We start from the raw sequence: 19,866 nt of genomic DNA on the forward strand, positions 1-19,866 counted from the left end.
TAATGCGAAAAAAACAATAAAAATGTATTCAAACATAATTCCTAATCCAAACCTGCAAAATGTCTAAAAATGCCTGTGATATTGAATACATGTGAGTTTTACTAGATACAGTTGTTTTTCTATGGTTTGCAAATACAAAAATGAGGTTTTACTCAATATGACTGTATACTGTAACACTCAATATGACAGTTATTTAAACATAACTCCTACACCACACATGAAAAATGGCTAATAATGCCTGAAATAATGCATCTTTGGGAGTTTTACTCGAAACATATGCTTTTTTAAATCTTGCAAATGCAAAAAGTAGTTTTTTACTCAATATGACTATAATAGTCTTAAAATCCTGAGATAATGCGAAAAAAGCAATACAAATGTATTCAAACATAATTCCTAATCCAAACCTGCAAAATGTCTAAAAAGGCCTGTGATATTGAATACATGTGAGTTTTACTAGATACAGTTGTTTTTCAATGGTTTGCAAATACAAAAATGAGGTTTTACTCAATATGACTGTATACTGTAACACTCAATATGACAGTTATTTAAACATAACTCCTACAGCACACATGAAAAATGGCTAATAATGCCTGAAATAATGCATCTTTGGGAGTTTTACTCGAAACATATGCTTTTTAAAATCTTGCAAATGCAAAAAGTAGTTTTTTACTCAATATGACTATAATAGTCTTAGAATCCTGAGATAATGCGAAAAAAGCAATAAAAATGTATTCAAACATAACTTCTAAACAACACATGCAAAATGGCTAATAATGCCTGGAGATATGTTTTTTGGTTAGTTGTACTAGAAAAATTATCTTTTATAAGGTTTGCAAAGACACAAGTTAGTTTTTTTATTCAATGTAACAGTGTAACTGTCATACTAAATATGAAAGGTTTATAATCACAACTCCAAAACCAAATATGACATTTGTCTTAAAAAGCCTTTAATATTGAATTTATGTAAGTTTTAGCAGAATCAGGTATTTTGGAAAGAATCACAAATACAAATACTAGATTTTACTGGCCTCATATTGGTCACACTCAAAATGACAGTTTTTGAAACATAACTCCAAAAATACACATGCAAAATGTCTAATAATGCCTGAAGAAATGCCTCTTCGAGAGTTTTCCAGAAAAAAAACATTTGGTAAGGTTTGCAAAAACAAAATTTGATTTGTTACTCAATTTGACAGTAATGTACTTAGAATCCTGAGATAATGCGAAAAAAGCAATAAAAATGTATTCAAACATAATTCCTAATCCAAACCTGCAAAATGTCTAAAAATGCCTGTGATATTGAATACATGTGAGTTTTACTAGATACAGTTGTTTTTCAATGGTTTGCAAATACAAAAATGAGGTTTTACTCAATATGACTGTATACTGTAACACTCAATATGACAGTTATTTAAACATAACTCCTACACCACACATGAAAAATGGCTAATAATACCTGAAATAATGCATCTTTGGGAGTTTTACTCGAAACATATGCTTTTTTAAATCTTGCAAATGCAAAAAGTAGTTTTTTACTCAATATGACTATAATAGTCTTAGAATCCTGAGATAATGCGAAAAAAGCAATAAAAATGTATTCACACATAACTTCTAAACAACACATGCAAAATGGCTAATAATGCCTAGAGATATGTTTTTTGTTAGTTGTACTAGAAAAATGATCTTTTGTATGGTTTGCAAAGACACAAGTTAATTTTTTTATTCAATATAACAGTGTAACTGTCATACTAAATATGAAAGGTTTATAATGATAACTCCAAAACCAAATATGACATTTGTCTTAGAAAGCCTTTAATATTGAATTTATGTAAGTTTTAGCAGAATCAGGTATTTTGGAAAGAATCACAAATACAAATATTAGATTTTACTGGCCTCATATTGGTCACACTCAAAATGACAGTTTTTGAAACATAACTCCAAAAATACACATGCAAAATGTCTAATAATGCCTGAAGAAATGCATCTTCGAGAGTTTTCCTGAAATAAAAAGACATTTGGTAAGGTTTGCAAAAACAAAATTTGATTTGTGACTCAATTTGACAGTAATGTACTTAGAATCCTGAGATAATGCGAAAAAAACAATAAAAATGTATTCAAACATAATTCCTAATCCAAACCTGCAAAATGTCTAAAAATGCCTGTGATATTGAATACATGTGAGTTTTACTAGATACAGGTGTTTTTCTATGGTTTGCAAATACAAAAATGAGGTTTTACTCAATATGACTGTATACTGTAACACTCAATATGACAGTTATTTGAACATAACTCCTACACCACACATGAAAAATGGCTAATAATGCATGAAATAATGCATCTTTGGGAGTTTTACTCGAAACATATGCTTTTTTAAATCTTGCAAATGCAAAAAGTAGTTTTTTACTCAATATGACTATAATAGTCTTAGAATCCTGAGATAATGCGAAAAAAGCAATAGAAATGTATTCACACATAACTTCTGAACAACACATGCAAAATGGCTAATAATGCCTAGAGATATGTTTTTTTGTTAGTTGTACTAGAAAAATTATCTTTTGTAAGGTTTGCAAAGACACAAGTTAATTTTTTTTATTCAATATAACAGTGTAACTGTCATACTAAATATGAAAGGTTTATAATGATAACTCCAAAACCAAATATGACATTTGTCTTAAAAAGCCTTTAATATTGAATTTATGTAAGTTTTAGCAGAATCAGGTATTTTGGAAAGAATCACAAATACAAATATTAGATTTTACTGGCCTCATATTGGTCACACTCAAAATGACAGTTTTTGAAACATAACTCCAAAAATACACATTCAAAATGTCTAATAATGCCTGAAGAAATGCGTCTTCGAGAGTTTTCCTGAAACAAAAGACATTTGGTAAGGTTTGCAAAAACAAAATTTGATTTGTTACTCAATTTGACAGTAATGTACTTAGAATCCTGAGATAATGCGAAAAAAGCAATAAAAATGTATTCAAACATAACTTCTAAACAACACATGCAAAATGTCTAAAAATGCCTAGAGATATGTTTTTTGGTTAGTTGTACTAGAAAAATGATCTTTTATAAGGTTTGCAAAGACACAAGTTAGTTTTTTTATTCAATATAACAGTGTAACTGTCATACTAAATATGAAAGGTTTATAATCATAACTCCAAAACCATATAAGAAATTTGTCTTAAAAAGCCTTTAATATTGAATCTATGTGAGTTTTAGCAGAATCAGGTATTTTTGAAAGAATCACAAATACAAATAATAGATTTTACTGGCCTCATATTGGTCACACTCAAAATGACAGTTTTTGAAACATAACTCCAAAAATACACATGCAAAATGTCTAATAATGCCTGAAGAAATGCATATTCGAGAGTTTTCAAAAAAAAAACATTTGGTAAGGTTTGCAAAAACAAAATTTGATTTGTTACTCAATTTGACATTAATGTACTTAGAATCCTGAGATAATGCGAAAAAAGCAATAAAAATGTATTCAAACATAATTCCTAATCCAAACCTGCGAAATGTCTAAAAATGTCTGTGATATTGAATACATGTGAGTTTTACTAGATACAGTTGTTTTTCTATGGTTTGCAAATACAAAAATGAGGTTTTACTCAATATGACTGTATACTGTAACACTCAATATGACAGTTATCTAAACATAACTCCTACACCGCACATGAAAAATGGCTAATAATGCATGAAATAATGCATCTTTGGGAGTTTTACTCGAAACATATGCTTTTTTAAATCTTGCAAATGCAAAAAGTAGTTTTTTACTCAATATGACTATAATAGTCTTAGAATCCTGAGATAATGCGAAAAAAGCAATACAAATGTATTCAAACATAACTTCTAAACAACACATGCAAAATGGCTAATAATGCCTAGAGATATGTTTTTTTGTTAGTTATACCAGAAAAATGATCTTTTATAAGGTTTGCAAAGACACAAGTTAGTTTTTTTATTCAATATAACTGTGTAACTGTCATACTAAATATGAAAGGTTTATAATCATAACTCCAAAACCAAATATGAAATTTGTCTTAAAAAGCCTTTAATATTGAATCTATGTGAGTTTTAGCAGAATCAGGTATTTTGGAAAGAATCACAAATACAAATATTAGATTTTACTGGCCTCATATTGGTCACACTCAAAATGACAGTTTTTGAAACATAACTCCAAAAATACACATGCAAAATGTCTAATAATGCCTGAAGAAATGCATCTTCGAGAATTTTCCTGAAAAAAAAGACATTTGATAAGGTTTGCAAAAACAAAATTTGATTTGTTACTCAATTTGACAGTAATGTACTTAGAATCCTGAGATAATTTGAAAAAAGCAATAAAAATGTATTCAAACATAATTCCTAATCCAAACCTGCAAAATGTCTAAAAATGCCTGTGATATTGAATACATGTGAGTTTTACTAGATACAGTTGTTTTTCTATGGTTTGCAAATACAAAAATGAGGTTTTACTCAATATGACTGTATACTGTAACACTCAATATGACAGTTATTTAAACATAACTCCTATACCACACATGAAAAATGGCTAATAATGCATGAAATAATGCATCTTTGGGAGTTTTACTCGAAACATATGCTTTTTTAAATCTTGCAAATGCAAAAAGTAGTTTTTTACTCAATATGACTATAATAGTCTTAGAATCCTGAGATAATGCGAAAAAAGCAATAAAAATGTATTCAAACATAACTTCTAAACAACACATGCAAAATGGCTAATAATGCCTAGAGATATGTATTTTTGTTAGTTGTACTAGAAAAATGATCTTTTGTAAGGTTTGCAAAGACACAAGTTAGTTTTTTTATTCAATATAACAGTGTAACTGTCATACTAAATATGAAAGGTTTATAATGATAACTCCAAAACCAAATATGACATTTGTCTTAGAAAGCCTTTAATATTGAATTTATGTAAGTTTTAGCAGAATCAGGTATTTTGGAAAGAATCACAAATACAAATATTAGATTTTACTGGCCTCATATTGGTCACACTCAAAATGACAGTTTTTGAAACATAACTCCAAAAATACACATGCAAAATGTCTAATAATGCCTGAAGAAATGCATCTTCGAGAGTTTTCCAGAAAAAAAACATTTGGTAAGGTTTGCAAAAACAAAATTTGATTTGTTACTCAATTTGACAGTAATGTACTCAGAATCCTGAGATAATTTGAAAAAACTAATAAAAATGTATTCAAACATAATTCCTAATCCAAACCTGCAAAATGTCTAAAAATGCCTGTGATATTGAATACATGTGAGTTTTACTAGATACAGTTGTTTTTCTATGGTTTGCAAATACAAAAATGAGGTTTTACTCAATATGACTGTATACTGTAACACTCAATATGACAGTTATTTAAACATAACTCCTACACCACACATGAAAAATGGCTAATAATGCATGAAATAATGCATCTTTGGGAGTTTTACTCGAAACATATGCTTTTTTAAATCTTGCAAATGCAAAAAGTAGTTTTTTACTCAATATGACTATAATAGTCTTAGAATCCTGAGATAATGCGAAAAAAGCAATAAAAATGTATTCAAACATAACTTCTAAACAACACATGCAAAATGGCTAATAATGCCTAGAGATATGTATTTTTGTTAGTTGTACTAGAAAAATGATCTTTTGTAAGGTTTGCAAAGACACAAGTTAGTTTTTTTATTCAATATAACAGTGTAACTGTCATACTAAATATGAAAGGTTTATAATGATAACTCCAAAACCAAATATGACATTTGTCTTAGAAAGCCTTTAATATTGAATTTATGTAAGTTTTAGCAGAATCAGGTATTTTGGAAAGAATCACAAATACAAATATTAGATTTTACTGGCCTCATATTGGTCACACTCAAAATGACAGTTTTTGAAACATAACTCCAAAAATTTACATGCAAAATGTCTAATAATGCCTGAAGAAATGCATCTTCGAGAGTTTTCCTGAAAAAAAAGACATTTGGTAAGGTTTGCAAAAACAAAATTTGATTTGTTACTCAATTTGACAGTAATGTACTTAGAATCCTGAGATAATGCGAAAAAAGCAATAAAAATGTATTCAAACATAATTCCTAATCCAAACCTGCAAAATGTCTAAAAATGCCTGTGATATTGAATACATGTGAGTTTTACTAGATACAGTTGTTTTTCTATGGTTTGCAAATACAAAAATGAGGTTTTACTCAATATGACTGTATACTGTAACACTCAATATGACAGTTATTTAAACATAACTCCTACACCACACATGAAAAATGGCTAATAATGCCTGAAATAATGCATCTTTGGGAGTTTTACTCGAAACATATGCTTTTTTAAATCTTGCAAATGCAAAAAGTAGTTTTTTACTCAATATGACTATAATAGTCTTAGAATCCTGAGATAATGCGAAAAAAGCAATAGAAATGTATTCACACATAACTTCTAAACAACACATGCAAAATGGCTAATAATGCCTAGAGATATGTTTTTTCGTTAGTTGTACTAGAAAAATTATCTTTTGTAAGGTTTGCAAAGACACAATTTAATTTTTTTATTCAATATAACAGTGTAACTGTCATACTAAATATGAAAGGTTTATAATGATAACTCCAAAACCAAATATGACATTTGTCTTAAAAAGCCTTTAATATTGAATTTATGTAAGTTTTAGCAGAATCAGGTATTTTGGAAAGAATCACAAATACAAATATTAGATTTTACTGGCCTCATATTGGTCACACTCAAAATGACAGTTTTTGAAACATAACTCCAAAAATACACATTCAAAATGTTTAATAATGCCTGAAGAAATGCATCTTCGAGAGTTTTCCTGAAAAAAAAGACATTTGGTAAGGTTTGGAAAAACAAAATTTGATTTGTTACTCAATTTGACAGTAATGTACTTAGAATCCTGAGATAATGTGAAAAAAGCAATAAAAATGTATTCAAACATAACTTCTAAACAACACATGCAAAATGGCTAATAATGCCTAGAGATATGTTTTTTGGTTAGTTGTACTAGAAAAATGATCTTTTATAAGGTTTGCAAAGACACAAGTTAGTTTTTTTATTCAATATAACAGTGTAACTGTCATACTAAATATGAAAGGTTTATAATCATAACTCCAAAACCATATAAGAAATTTGTCTTAAAAAGCCTTTAATATTGAATCTATGTGAGTTTTAGCAGAATCAGGTATTTTGGAAAGAATCACAAATACAAATATTAGATTTTACTGGCCTCATATTGGTCACACTCAAAATGACAGTTTTTGAAACATAACTCCAAAAATACACATGCAAAATGTCTAATAATGCCTGAAGAAATGCATATTCGAGAGTTTTCCAAAAAAAAACATTTGGTAAGGTTTGCAAAAACAAAATTTGATTTGTTACTCAATTTGACAGTAATGTACTTAGAATCCTGAGATAATGCGAAAAAAGCAATAAAAATGTATTCAAACATAATTCCTAATCCAAACCTGCAAAATGTCTAAAAATGCCTGTGATATTGAATACATGTGAGTTTTACTAGATACAGTTGTTTTTCAATGGTTTGCAAATACAAAAATGAGGTTTTACTCAATATGACTGTATACTGTAACACTCAATATGACAGTTATTTAAACATAACTCCTACACCACACATGAAAAATGGCCAATAATGCCTGAAATAATGCATCTTTGGGAGTTTTACTCGAAATATATGCTTTTTTAAATCTTGCAAATGCAAAAAGTAGTTTTTTACTCAATATGACTATAATAGTCTTAGAATCCTGAGATAATGCGAAAAAAGCAATAAAAATGTATTCAAACATAACTTCTAAAAAACACATGCAAAATGGCTAATAATGCCTAGAGATATGTTTTTTGGTTAGTTGTACTAGAAAAATTATCTTTTGTAAGGTTTGCAGAGACACAAGTTAGTTTTTTTATTCAATATAACAGTGTAACTGTCATACTAAATATGAAAGGTTTATAATCATAACTCCAAAACCAAATATGAAATTTGTCTTTAAGAGCCTTTAATATTGAATTTATGTAAGTTTTAGCAGAATCAGGTATTTTGGAAAGAATCACAAATACAAATATTAGATTTTACTGGCCTCATATTGGTCACACTCAAAATGACAGTTTTTGAAACATAACTCCAAAAATACACATGCAAAATGTCTAATAATTCCTGAAGAAATGCATCTTCGAGAGTTTTCCTGAAAAAAAACATTTGGTAGGGTTTGCAAAAACAAAATTTGATTTGTTACTCAATTTGACAGTAATGTACTTAGAATCCTGAGATAATGCGAAAAAAGCAATAAAAATGTATTCCAACATAATTCCTAATCCAAACGTGCAAAATGTCTAAAAATGACTGTGATATTGAATACATGTGAGTTTTACTAGATACAGTTGTTTTTCTATGGTTTGCAAATACAAAAATGAGGTTTTAATCAATATGACTGTATACTGTAACACTCAATATGACAGTTATTTAAACATAACTCCAACACCACACATGAAAAATGTCTAATAATGCCTGAAATAATGCATCTTTGGGAGTTTTACTCGAAACATATGCTTTTTTAAAATGTTGCAAGTGCAAAAAGTAGTGTTTTACTCAATGTGCCTATAATAGTCTTACAATCCTGAGATAATGCGAAAAAAGCAATAAAAATGTATTCAAACATAACTTCTAAACAACACATGCAAAATGGCTAATAATTCCTAGAGATATGTTTTTTGGTTAGTTGTACTAGAAAAATGATCTTTTGTAAGGTTTGCATAGACACAAGTTAGTTTTTTTATTCAATATAACAGTGTAACTTTCATACTAAATATGAAAGGTTTATAATCATAACTCCAAAACCCAATATGGAATTTGTCTTAAAAAGCCTTTAATATTTAATTCATGTAAGTTTTAGCAGAATCAGGTGTTTTGGAAAGAATCACAAATACAAATATTAGATTTTACTGGCCTCATATTTCTCACACTCAAAATGACAGTTTTTGAAGCATAACTCCAGGAATACACATGCACAATGTCTAATGATGCCTTAAAAAATGCATCATTCAAGAGTTTTCCTGAAAAAAAACATTTGGTAAGGTTTGCAAAAACAAAATTTGATTTGATACTCAATTTGACAGTAATGTACTTAGAATCCTGAGATAATGCGAAAAAAAGCAATAAAAATGTATTCCAACATAATTCCTAATCCAAACGTGCAAAATGTCTAAAAATGCCTGTGATATTGAATACATGTGAGTTTTACTAGATACAGTTGTTTTTCTATGGTTTGCAAATACAAAAATGAGGTTTTACTCAATATGACTGTATACTGTAACACTCAATATGACAGTTATTTAAACATAACTCGTACACCACACATGAAAAATGTCTAATAATGCCTGAAATAATGCATCTTTGGGAGTTTTACTCGAAACATATGCTTTTTTAAATCTTGCAAGTGCAAAAAGTAGTGTTTTACTCAATGTGACTATAATAGTCTTAGAATCCTGAGATAATGCGAAAAAAGCAATAAAAATGTATTCAAACATAACTTCTAAACAACACATGCGAAAATGCTAATAATGCCTAGAGATATGTTTTTTGGTTAGTTGTACTAGAAAAATGATCTTTTGTAAGGTTTGCAATGACACAAGTTAGTTTTTTTTTATTCAATATAACAGTGTAACTGTCATACTAAATATGAAAGGTTTATAATCATAACTCCAAAACCAAATATGAAATTTGTCTTTAAGAGCCTTTAATATTGAATTTATGTAAGTTTTACCAGAATCAGGTATTTTGGAAAGAATCACAAATACAAATATTAGATTTTACTGGCCTCATATTGGTCACACTCAAAATGACAGTTTTTGAAACATAACTCCAAAAATACACATGCAAAATGTCTAATAATTCCTGAAGAAATGCATCTTCGAGAGTTTTCCTGAAAAAAAAAAACATTTGGTAAGGTTTGCAAAAAAAAAAAATTGATTTGTTACTCAATTTGACAGTAATGTACTTAGAATCCTGAGATAATGCGAAAAAAGCAATAAAAATGTATTCCAACATAATTCCTAATCCAAACGTGCAAAATGTCTAAAAATGCCTGTGATATTGAATACATGTGAGTTTTACTAGATACAGTTGTTTTTCTATGGTTTGCAAATACAAAAATGAGGTTTTACTCAATATGACTTTATACTGTAACACTCAATATGACAGTTATTTAAACATAACTCGTACACCACACATGAAAAATGTCTAATAATGCCTGAAATAATGCATCTTTGGGAGTTTTACTCGAAACATATGCTTTTTTAAATCTTGCAAGTGCAAAAAGTAGTGTTTTACTCAATGTGACTATAATAGTCTTAGAATCCTGAGATAATGCGAAAAAAGCAATAAAAATGTATTCAAACATAACTTCTAAACAACACATATGAAATGGCTAATAATGCCTAGAGATATGTTTTTTGGTTAGTTGTACTAGAAAAATGATCTTTTGTAAGGTTTGCAAAGACACAAGTTAGTTTTTTTTATTCAATATAACAGTGTAACTGTCATACTAAATATGAAAGGTTTATAATCATAACTCCAAAACCAAATATGAAATTTGTCTTTAAGAGCCTTTAATATTGAATTTATGTAAGTTTTACCAGAATCAGGTATTTTGGAAAGAATCACAAATACAAATATTAGATTTTACTGGCCTCATATTGGTCACACTCAAAATGACAGTTTTTGAAACATAACTCCAAAAATACACATGCAAAATGTCTAATAATTCCTGAAGAAATGCATCTTCGAGAGTTTTTCTGAAAAAAAACATTTGGTAGGGTTTGCAAAAACAAAATTTGATTTGTTACTCAATTTGACAGTAATGTACTTAGAATCCTGAGATAATGCGAAAAAAGCAATAAAAATGTATTCCAACATAATTCCTAATCCAAACGTGCAAAATGTCTAAAAATGACTGTGATATTGAATACATGTGAGTTTTACTAGATACAATTGTTTTTCTATGGTTTGCAAATACAAAAATGAGGTTTTACTCAGTATGACCTTATACTGTAATACTCAATATGACAGTTATTTAAACATAACTCCTACACCACACATGAAAAATTGCTAATAATGCCTGAAATAATGCATCTTTGGGAGTTTTACTCGAAACATATGCTTTTTTAAATCTTGCAAATGCAAAAAGTAGTTTTTTACTCAATATGACTATAATAGTCTTAGAATCCTGAGATATGCGAAAAAAGCAATAAAAATGTATTCAAACATAACTTCTAAAAAACACATGCAAAATGGCTAATAATGCCTAGAGATATGTTTTTTGGTTAGTTGTACTAGAAAAATTATCTTTTGTAAGGTTTGCAGAGACACAAGTTAGTTTTTTTATTCAATATAACAGTGTAACTGTCATACTAAATATGAAAGGTTTATAATCATAACTCCAAAACCAAATATGAAATTTGTCTTTAAGAGCCTTTAATTTTGAATTTATGTAAGTTTTAGCAGAATCAGGTATTTTGGAAAGAATCACAAATACAAATATTAGATTTTACTGGCCTCATATTGGTCACACTCAAAATGACAGTTTTTGAAGCATAACTCCAAAAATACACATGCAAAGTGTCTAATGATGCCTTAAAAAATGCATCTTCAAGAGTTTTCCTGAAAAAAAAAACATTTGGTAAGGTTTGCAAAAACAAAATTTGATTTGATACTCAATTTGACAGTAATTTACTTAGAATCCTGAGATAATGCGAAAAAAGCAAAAAAAATGTATTCCAACATAATTCCTAATCCAAACGTGCAAAATGTCTAAAAATGCCTGTGATATTGAATACATGTGAGTTTTACTAGATACAGTTGTTTTTCTATGGTTTGCAAATACAAAAATTAGGTTTTACTCAATATACTGTAACACTCAATATGACAGTTATTTAAACATAACTCCAACACCACACATGAAAAATGTCTAATAATGCCTGAAATAATGCATCTTTGGGAGTTTTACTCGAAACATATGCTTTTTTAAATCTTGCAAGTGCAAAAAGTAGTGTTTTACTCAATGTGACTATAATAGTCTTACAATCCTGAGATAATGCGAAAAAAGCAATAAAAATGTATTCAAACATAACTTCTAAACAACACATGCAAAATGGCTAATAATTCCTAGAGATATGTTTTTTGGTTAGTTGTACTAGAAAAATGATCTTTTGTAAGGTTTGCAAAGACACAAGTTAGTTTTTTTATTCAATATAACAGTGTAACTTTCATACCTAATATGAAAGGTTTATAATCATAACTCCAAAACCCAATATGGAATTTGTCTTAAAAAGCCTTTAATATTTAATTCATGTAAGTTTTAGCAGAATCAGGTGTTTTGGAAAGAATCACAAATACAAATATTAGATTTTACTGGCCTCATATTTCTCACACTCAAAATGACAGTTTTTGAAGCATAACTCCAGGAATACACATGCACAATGTCTAATGATGCCTTAAAAAATGCATCTTCAAGAGTTTTCCTGAAAAAAAACATTTGGTAAGGTTTGCAAAAACAAAATTTGATTTGATACTCAATTTGACAGTAATGTACTTAGAATCCTGAGATAATGCGAAAAAAGCAATAAAAATGTATTCCAACATAATTCCTAATCCAAACGTGCAAAATGTCTAAAAATGCCTGTGATATTGAATACATGTGAGTTTTACTAGATACAGTTGTTTTTCTATGCTTTGCAAATACAAAAATGAGGTTTTACTCAATATGACTGTATACTGTAACACTCAATATGACAGTTATTTAAACATAACTCGTACACCACACATGAAAAATGTCTAATAATGCCTGAAATAATGCATCTTTGGGAGTTTTACTCGAAACATATGCTTTTTTAAATATTGCAAGTGCAAAAAGTAGTGTTTTACTCAATGTGACTATAATAGTCTTAGAATCCTGAGATAATGCGAAAAAAGCAATAAAAATGTATTCAAACATAACTTCTAAACAACACATACGAAATGGCTAATAATGCCTAGAGATATGTTTTTTGGTTAGTTGTACTAGAAAAATGATCTTTTGTAAGGTTTGCAAAGACGCAAGTTAGTTTTTTTTATTCAATATAACAGTGTAACTGTCATACTAAATATGAAAGGTTTATAATCATAACTCCAAAACCAAATATGAAATTTGTCTTTAAGAGCCTTTAATATTGAATTTATGTAAGTTTTAGCAGAATCAGGTATTTTGGAAAGAATCACAAATACAAATATTAGATTTTACTGGCCTCATATTGGTCACACTCAAAATGACAGTTTTTGAAACATAACTCCAAAAATACACATTCAAAATGTCTAATAATGCCTGAAGAAATGCATCTTCGAGAGTTTTCCTGAAAAAAAAGACATTTGGTAAGGTTTGGAAAAACAAAATTTGATTTGTTACTCAATTTGACAGTAATGTACTTAGAATCCTGAGATAATGTGAAAAAAGCAATAAAAATGTATTCAAACATAACTTCTAAACAACACATGCAAAATGGCTAATAATGCCTAGAGATATGTTTTTTGGTTAGTTGTACTAGAAAAATGATCTTTTATAAGGTTTGCAAAGACACAAGTTAGTTTTTTTATTCAATATAACAGTGTAACTGTCATACTAAATATGAAAGGTTTATAATCATAACTCCAAAACCATATAAGAAATTTGTCTTAAAAAGCCTTTAATATTGAATCTATGTGAGTTTTAGCAGAATCAGGTATTTTGGAAAGAATCACAAATACAAATATTAGATTTTACTGGCCTCATATTGGTCACACTCAAAATGACAGTTTTTGAAACATAACTCCAAAAATACACATGCAAAATGTCTAATAATGCCTGAAGAAATGCATATTCGAGAGTTTTCCAAAAAAAAACATTTGGTAAGGTTTGCAAAAACAAAATTTGATTTGTTACTCAATTTGACAGTAATGTACTTAGAATCCTGAGATAATGCGAAAAAAGCAATAAAAATGTATTCAAACATAATTCCTAATCCAAACCTGCAAAATGTCTAAAAATGCCTGTGATATTGAATACATGTGAGTTTTACTAGATACAGTTGTTTTTCAATGGTTTGCAAATACAAAAATGAGGTTTTACTCAATATGACTGTATACTGTAACACTCAATATGACAGTTATTTAAACATAACTCCTACACCACACATGAAAAATGGCCAATAATGCCTGAAATAATGCATCTTTGGGAGTTTTACTCGAAATATATGCTTTTTTAAATCTTGCAAATGCAAAAAGTAGTTTTTTACTCAATATGACTATAATAGTCTTAGAATCCTGAGATAATGCGAACAAAGCAATACAAATGTATTCAAACATAACTTCTAAAAAACACATGCAAAATGGCTAATAATGCCTAGAGATATGTTTTTTGTTAGTTGTACTAGAAAAATGATCTTTTGTAAGGTTTGCAAAGACACAAGTTAGTTTTTTTATTCAATATAACAGTGTAACTGTCATACTAAATATGAAAGGTTTATAATCATAACTCCAAAACCAAATATGAAATCTGTCTTAAAAAGCCTTTAATATTGAATTTATGTGAGTTTTAGCAGAATCAGGTATTTTGGAAAGAATCACAACTACAAATACTAGATTTTACTGGCCTCATATTGGTCACACTCAAAATGACAGTTTTTGAAACATAACTCCAAAAATACACATGCAAAATGTCTAATAATGCCTGAAGAAATGCATCTTCGAGAGTTTTCCAGAAAAAAAACATTTGGTAAGGTTTGCAAAAACAAAATTTGATTTGTTACTCAATTTGACAGTAATGTACTTAGAATCCTGAGATAATGCGAAAAAAGCAATAAAAATGTATTAAAACATAATTCCTAATCCAAACCTGCAAAATGTATAAAAATGCCTGTGATATTGAATACATGTGAGTTTTACTAGATACAGTTGTTTTTCAATGGTTTGCAAATACAAAAATGAGGTTTTACTCAATATGACTGTATACTGTAACACTCAATATGACAGTTATTTAAACATAACTCCTACACCACACATGAAAAATTGCTAATAATGCCTGAAATAATGCATCTTTGGGAGTTTTACTCGAAGAATATGCTTTTTTAAATCTTGCAAATGCAAAAAGTAGTTTTTTACTCAATATGACTATAATAGTCTTAGAATCCTGAGATATGCGAAAAAAGCAATAAAAATGTATTCAAACATAACTTCTAAAAAACACATGCAAAATGGCTAATAATGCCTAGAGATATGTTTTTTGGTTAGTTGTACTAGAAAAATTATCTTTTGTAAGGTTTGCAGGGACACAAGTTAGTTTTTTTATTCAATATAACAGTGTAACTGTCATACTAAATATGAAAGGTTTATAATCATAACTCCAAAACCAAATATGAAATTTGTCTTTAAGAGCCTTTAATTTTGAATTTATGTAAGTTTTAGCAGAATCAGGTATTTTGGAAAGAATCACAAATACAAATATTAGATTTTACTGGCCTCATTTTGGTCACACTCAAAATGACAGTTTTTGAAGCATAACTCCAAAAATACACATGCAAAGTGTCTAATGATGCCTTAAAAAATGCATCTTCAAGAGTTTTCCTGAAAAAAAAAACATTTGGTAAGGTTTGCAAAAACAAAATTTGATTTGATACTCAATTTGACAGTAATTTACTTAGAATCCTGAGATAATGCGAAAAAAGCAAAAAAAATGTATTCCAACATAATTCCTAATCCAAACGTGCAAAATGTCTAAAAATGCCTGTGATATTGAATACATGTGAGTTTTACTAGATACAGTTGTTTTTCTATGGTTTGCAAATACAAAAATTAGGTTTTACTCAATATACTGTAACACTCAATATGACAGTTATTTAAACATAACTCCAACACCACACATGAAAAATGTCTAATAATGCCTGAAATAATGCATCTTTGGGAGTTTTACTCGAAACATATGCTTTTTTAAATCTTGCAAGTGCAAAAAGTAGTGTTTTACTCAATGTGACTATAATAGTCTTACAATCCTGAGATAATGCGAAAAAAGCAATAAAAATGTATTCAAACATAACTTCTAAACAACACATGCAAAATGGCTAATAATTCCTAGAGATATGTTTTTTGGTTAGTTGTACTAGAAAAATGATCTTTTGTAAGGTTTGCAAAGACACAAGTTAGTTTTTTTATTCAATATAACAGTGTAACTTTCATACTAAATATGAAAGGTTTATAATCATAACTCCAAAACCCAATATGGAATTTGTCTTAAAAAGCCTTTAATATTTAATTCATGTAAGTTTTAGCAGAATCAGGTGTTTTGGAAAGAATCACAAATACAAATATTAGATTTTACTGGCCTCATATTTCTCACACTCAAAATGACAGTTTTTGAAGCATAACTCCAGGAATACACATGCACAATGTCTAATGATGCCTTAAAAAATGCATCTTCAAGAGTTTTCCTGAAAAAAAACATTTGGTAAGGTTTGCAAAAACAAAATTTGATTTGATACTCAATTTGACAGTAATGTACTTAGAATCCTGAGATAATGCGAAAAAAGCAATAAAAATGTATTCCAACATAATTCCTAATCCAAACGTGCAAAATGTCTAAAAATGCCTGTGATATTGAATTCATGTGAGTTTTACTAGATACAGTTGTTTTTCTATGGTTTGCAAATACAAAAATCAGGTTTTACTCAATATGACTGTATACTGTAACACTCAATATGACAGTTATTTAAACATAACTCGTACACCACACATGAAAAATGTCTAATAATGCCTGAAATAATGCATCTTTGGGAGTTTTACTCGAAACATATGCTTTTTTAAATCTTGCAAGTGCAAAAAGTAGTGTTTTACTCAATGTGACTAAAATAGTCTTAGAATCCTGAGATAATGCGAAAAAAGCAATAAAAATGTATTCAAACATAACTTCTAAACAACACATACGAAATGGCTAATAATGCCTAGAGATGTGTGTTTTGGTTAGTTGTACTAGAAAAATGATCTTTTGTAAGGTTTGCAAAGACGCAAGTTAGTTTTTTTTATTCAATATAACAGTGTAACTGTCATACTAAATATGAAAGGTTTATAATCATAACTCCAAAACCAAATATGAAATTTGTCTTTAAGAGCCTTTAATATTGAATTTATGTAAGTTTTAGCAGAATCAGGTATTTTGGAAAGAATCACAAATACAAATATTAGATTTTACTGGCCTCATATTGGTCACACTCAAAATGACAGTTTTTGAAACATAACTCCAAAAATACACATGCAAAATGTCTAATAATTCCTGAAGAAATGCATCTTCGAGAGTTTTCCTGAAAAAAAACATTTGGTAGGGTTTGCAAAAACAAAATTTGATTTGTTACTCAATTTGACAGTAATGTACTTAGAATCCTGAGATAATGCGAAAAAAGCAATAAAAATGTATTCCAACATAATTCCTAATCCAAACGTGCAAAATGTCTAAAAATGACTGTGATATTGAATACATGTGAGTTTTACTAGATACAGTTGTTTTTCTATGGTTTGCAAATACAAAAATCAGGTTTTACTCAATATGACTGTATACTGTAACACTCAATATGACAGTTATTTAAACATAACTCCTACACCACACATGAAAAATTGCTAATAATGCCTGAAATAATGCATCTTTGGGAGTTTTACTCGAAACATATGCTTTTTTAAATCTTGCAAATGCAAAAAGTAGTTTTTTACTCAATATGACTATAATAGTCTTAGAATCCTGAGATAATGCGAAAAAAGCTATAAAAATGTATTCAAACATAACTTCTAAAAAACACATGCAAAATGGCTAATAATGCCTAGAGATATGTTTTTTGGTTAGTTGTACTAGAAAAACTATCTTTTGTAAGGTTTGCAGAGACACAAGTTAGTTTTTTTATTCAATATAACAGTGTAACTGTCATACTAAATATGAAAGGTTTATAATCATAACTCCAAAACCAAATATGAAATTTGTCTTTAAGAGCCTTTAATTTTGAATTTATGTAAGTTTTAGCAGAATCAGGTATTTTGGAAAGAATCACAAATACAAATATTAGATTTTACTGGCTTCATATTGGTCACACTCAAAATGACAGTTTTTGAAGCATAACTCCAAAAATACACATGCAAAGTGTCTAATGATGCCTTAAAAAATGCATCTTCAAGAGTTTTCCTGAAAAAAAAACATTTGGTAAGGTTTGCAAAAACAAAATTCGATTTGATACTCAATTTGACAGTAATTTACTTAGAATCCTGAGATAATGCGAAAAAAGCAAAAAAAATGTATTCCAACATAATTCCTAATCCAAACGTGCAAAATGTCTAAAAATGACTGTGATATTGAATACATGTGAGTTTTACTAGATACAGTTGTTTTTCTATGGTTTGCAAATACAAAAATCAGGTTTTACTCAATATGACTGTATACTGTAACACTCAATATGACAGTTATTTAAACATAACTCCTACACCACACATGAAAAATTGCTAATAATGCCTGAAATAATGCATCTTTGGGAGTTTTACTCGAAACATATGCTTTTTTAAATCTTGCAAATGCAAAAAGTAGTTTTTTACTCAATATGACTATAATAGTCTTAGAATCCTGAGATAATGCGAAAAAAGCAATAAAAATGTATTCAAACATAACTTCTAAAAAACACATGCAAAATGGCTAATAATGCCTAGAGATATGTTTTTTGGTTAGTTGTACTAGAAAAACTATCTTTTGTAAGGTTTGCAGAGACACAAGTTAGTTTTTTTATTCAATATAACAGTGTAACTGTCATACTAAATATGAAAGGTTTATAATCATAACTCCAAAACCAAATATGAAATTTGTCTTTAAGAGCCTTTAATTTTGAATTTATGTAAGTTTTAGCAGAATCAGGTATTTTGGAAAGAATCACAAATACAAATATTAGATTTTACTGGCTTCATATTGGTCACACTCAAAATGACAGTTTTTGAAGCATAACTCCAAAAATACACATGCAAAGTGTCTAATGATGCCTTAAAAAATGCATCTTCAAGAGTTTTCCTGAAAAAAAAACATTTGGTAAGGTTTGCAAAAACAAAATTCGATTTGATACTCAATTTGACAGTAATTTACTTAGAATCCTGAGATAATGCGAAAAAAGCAAAAAAAATGTATTCCAACATAATTCCTAATCCAAACGTGCAAAATGTCTAAAAATGCCTGTGATATTGAATACATGTGAGTTTTACTAGATACAGTTGTTTTTCTATGGTTTGCAAATACAAAAATTAGGTTTTACTCAATATACTGTAACACTCAATATGACAGTTATTTAAACATAACTCCAACACCACACATGAAAAATGTCTAATAATGCCTGAAATAATGCATCTTTGGGAGTTTTACTCGAAACATATTCTTTTTTAAATCTTGCAAGTGCAAAAAGTAGTGTTTTACTCAATGTGACTATAATAGTCTTACAATCCTGAGATAATGCGAAAAAAGCAATAAAAATGTATTCAAACATAACTTCTAAACAACACATGCAAAATGGCTAATAATTCCTAGAGATATGTTTTTTGGTTAGTTGTACTAGAAAAATGATCTTTTGTAAGGTTTGCAAAGACACAAGTTAGTTTTTTTATTCAATATAACAGTGTAACTTTCATACTAAATATGAAAGGTTTATAATCATAACTCCAAAACCCAATATGGAATTTGTCTTAAAAAGCCTTTAATATTTAATTCATGTAAGTTTTAGCAGAATCAGGTGTTTTGGAAAGAATCACA

The sequence above is a fragment of the Nerophis ophidion genome, linkage group LG08 (assembly GCF_033978795.1).
Source record: "Nerophis ophidion isolate RoL-2023_Sa linkage group LG08, RoL_Noph_v1.0, whole genome shotgun sequence".
NCBI lineage: Eukaryota > Metazoa > Chordata > Actinopteri > Syngnathiformes > Syngnathidae > Nerophis > Nerophis ophidion.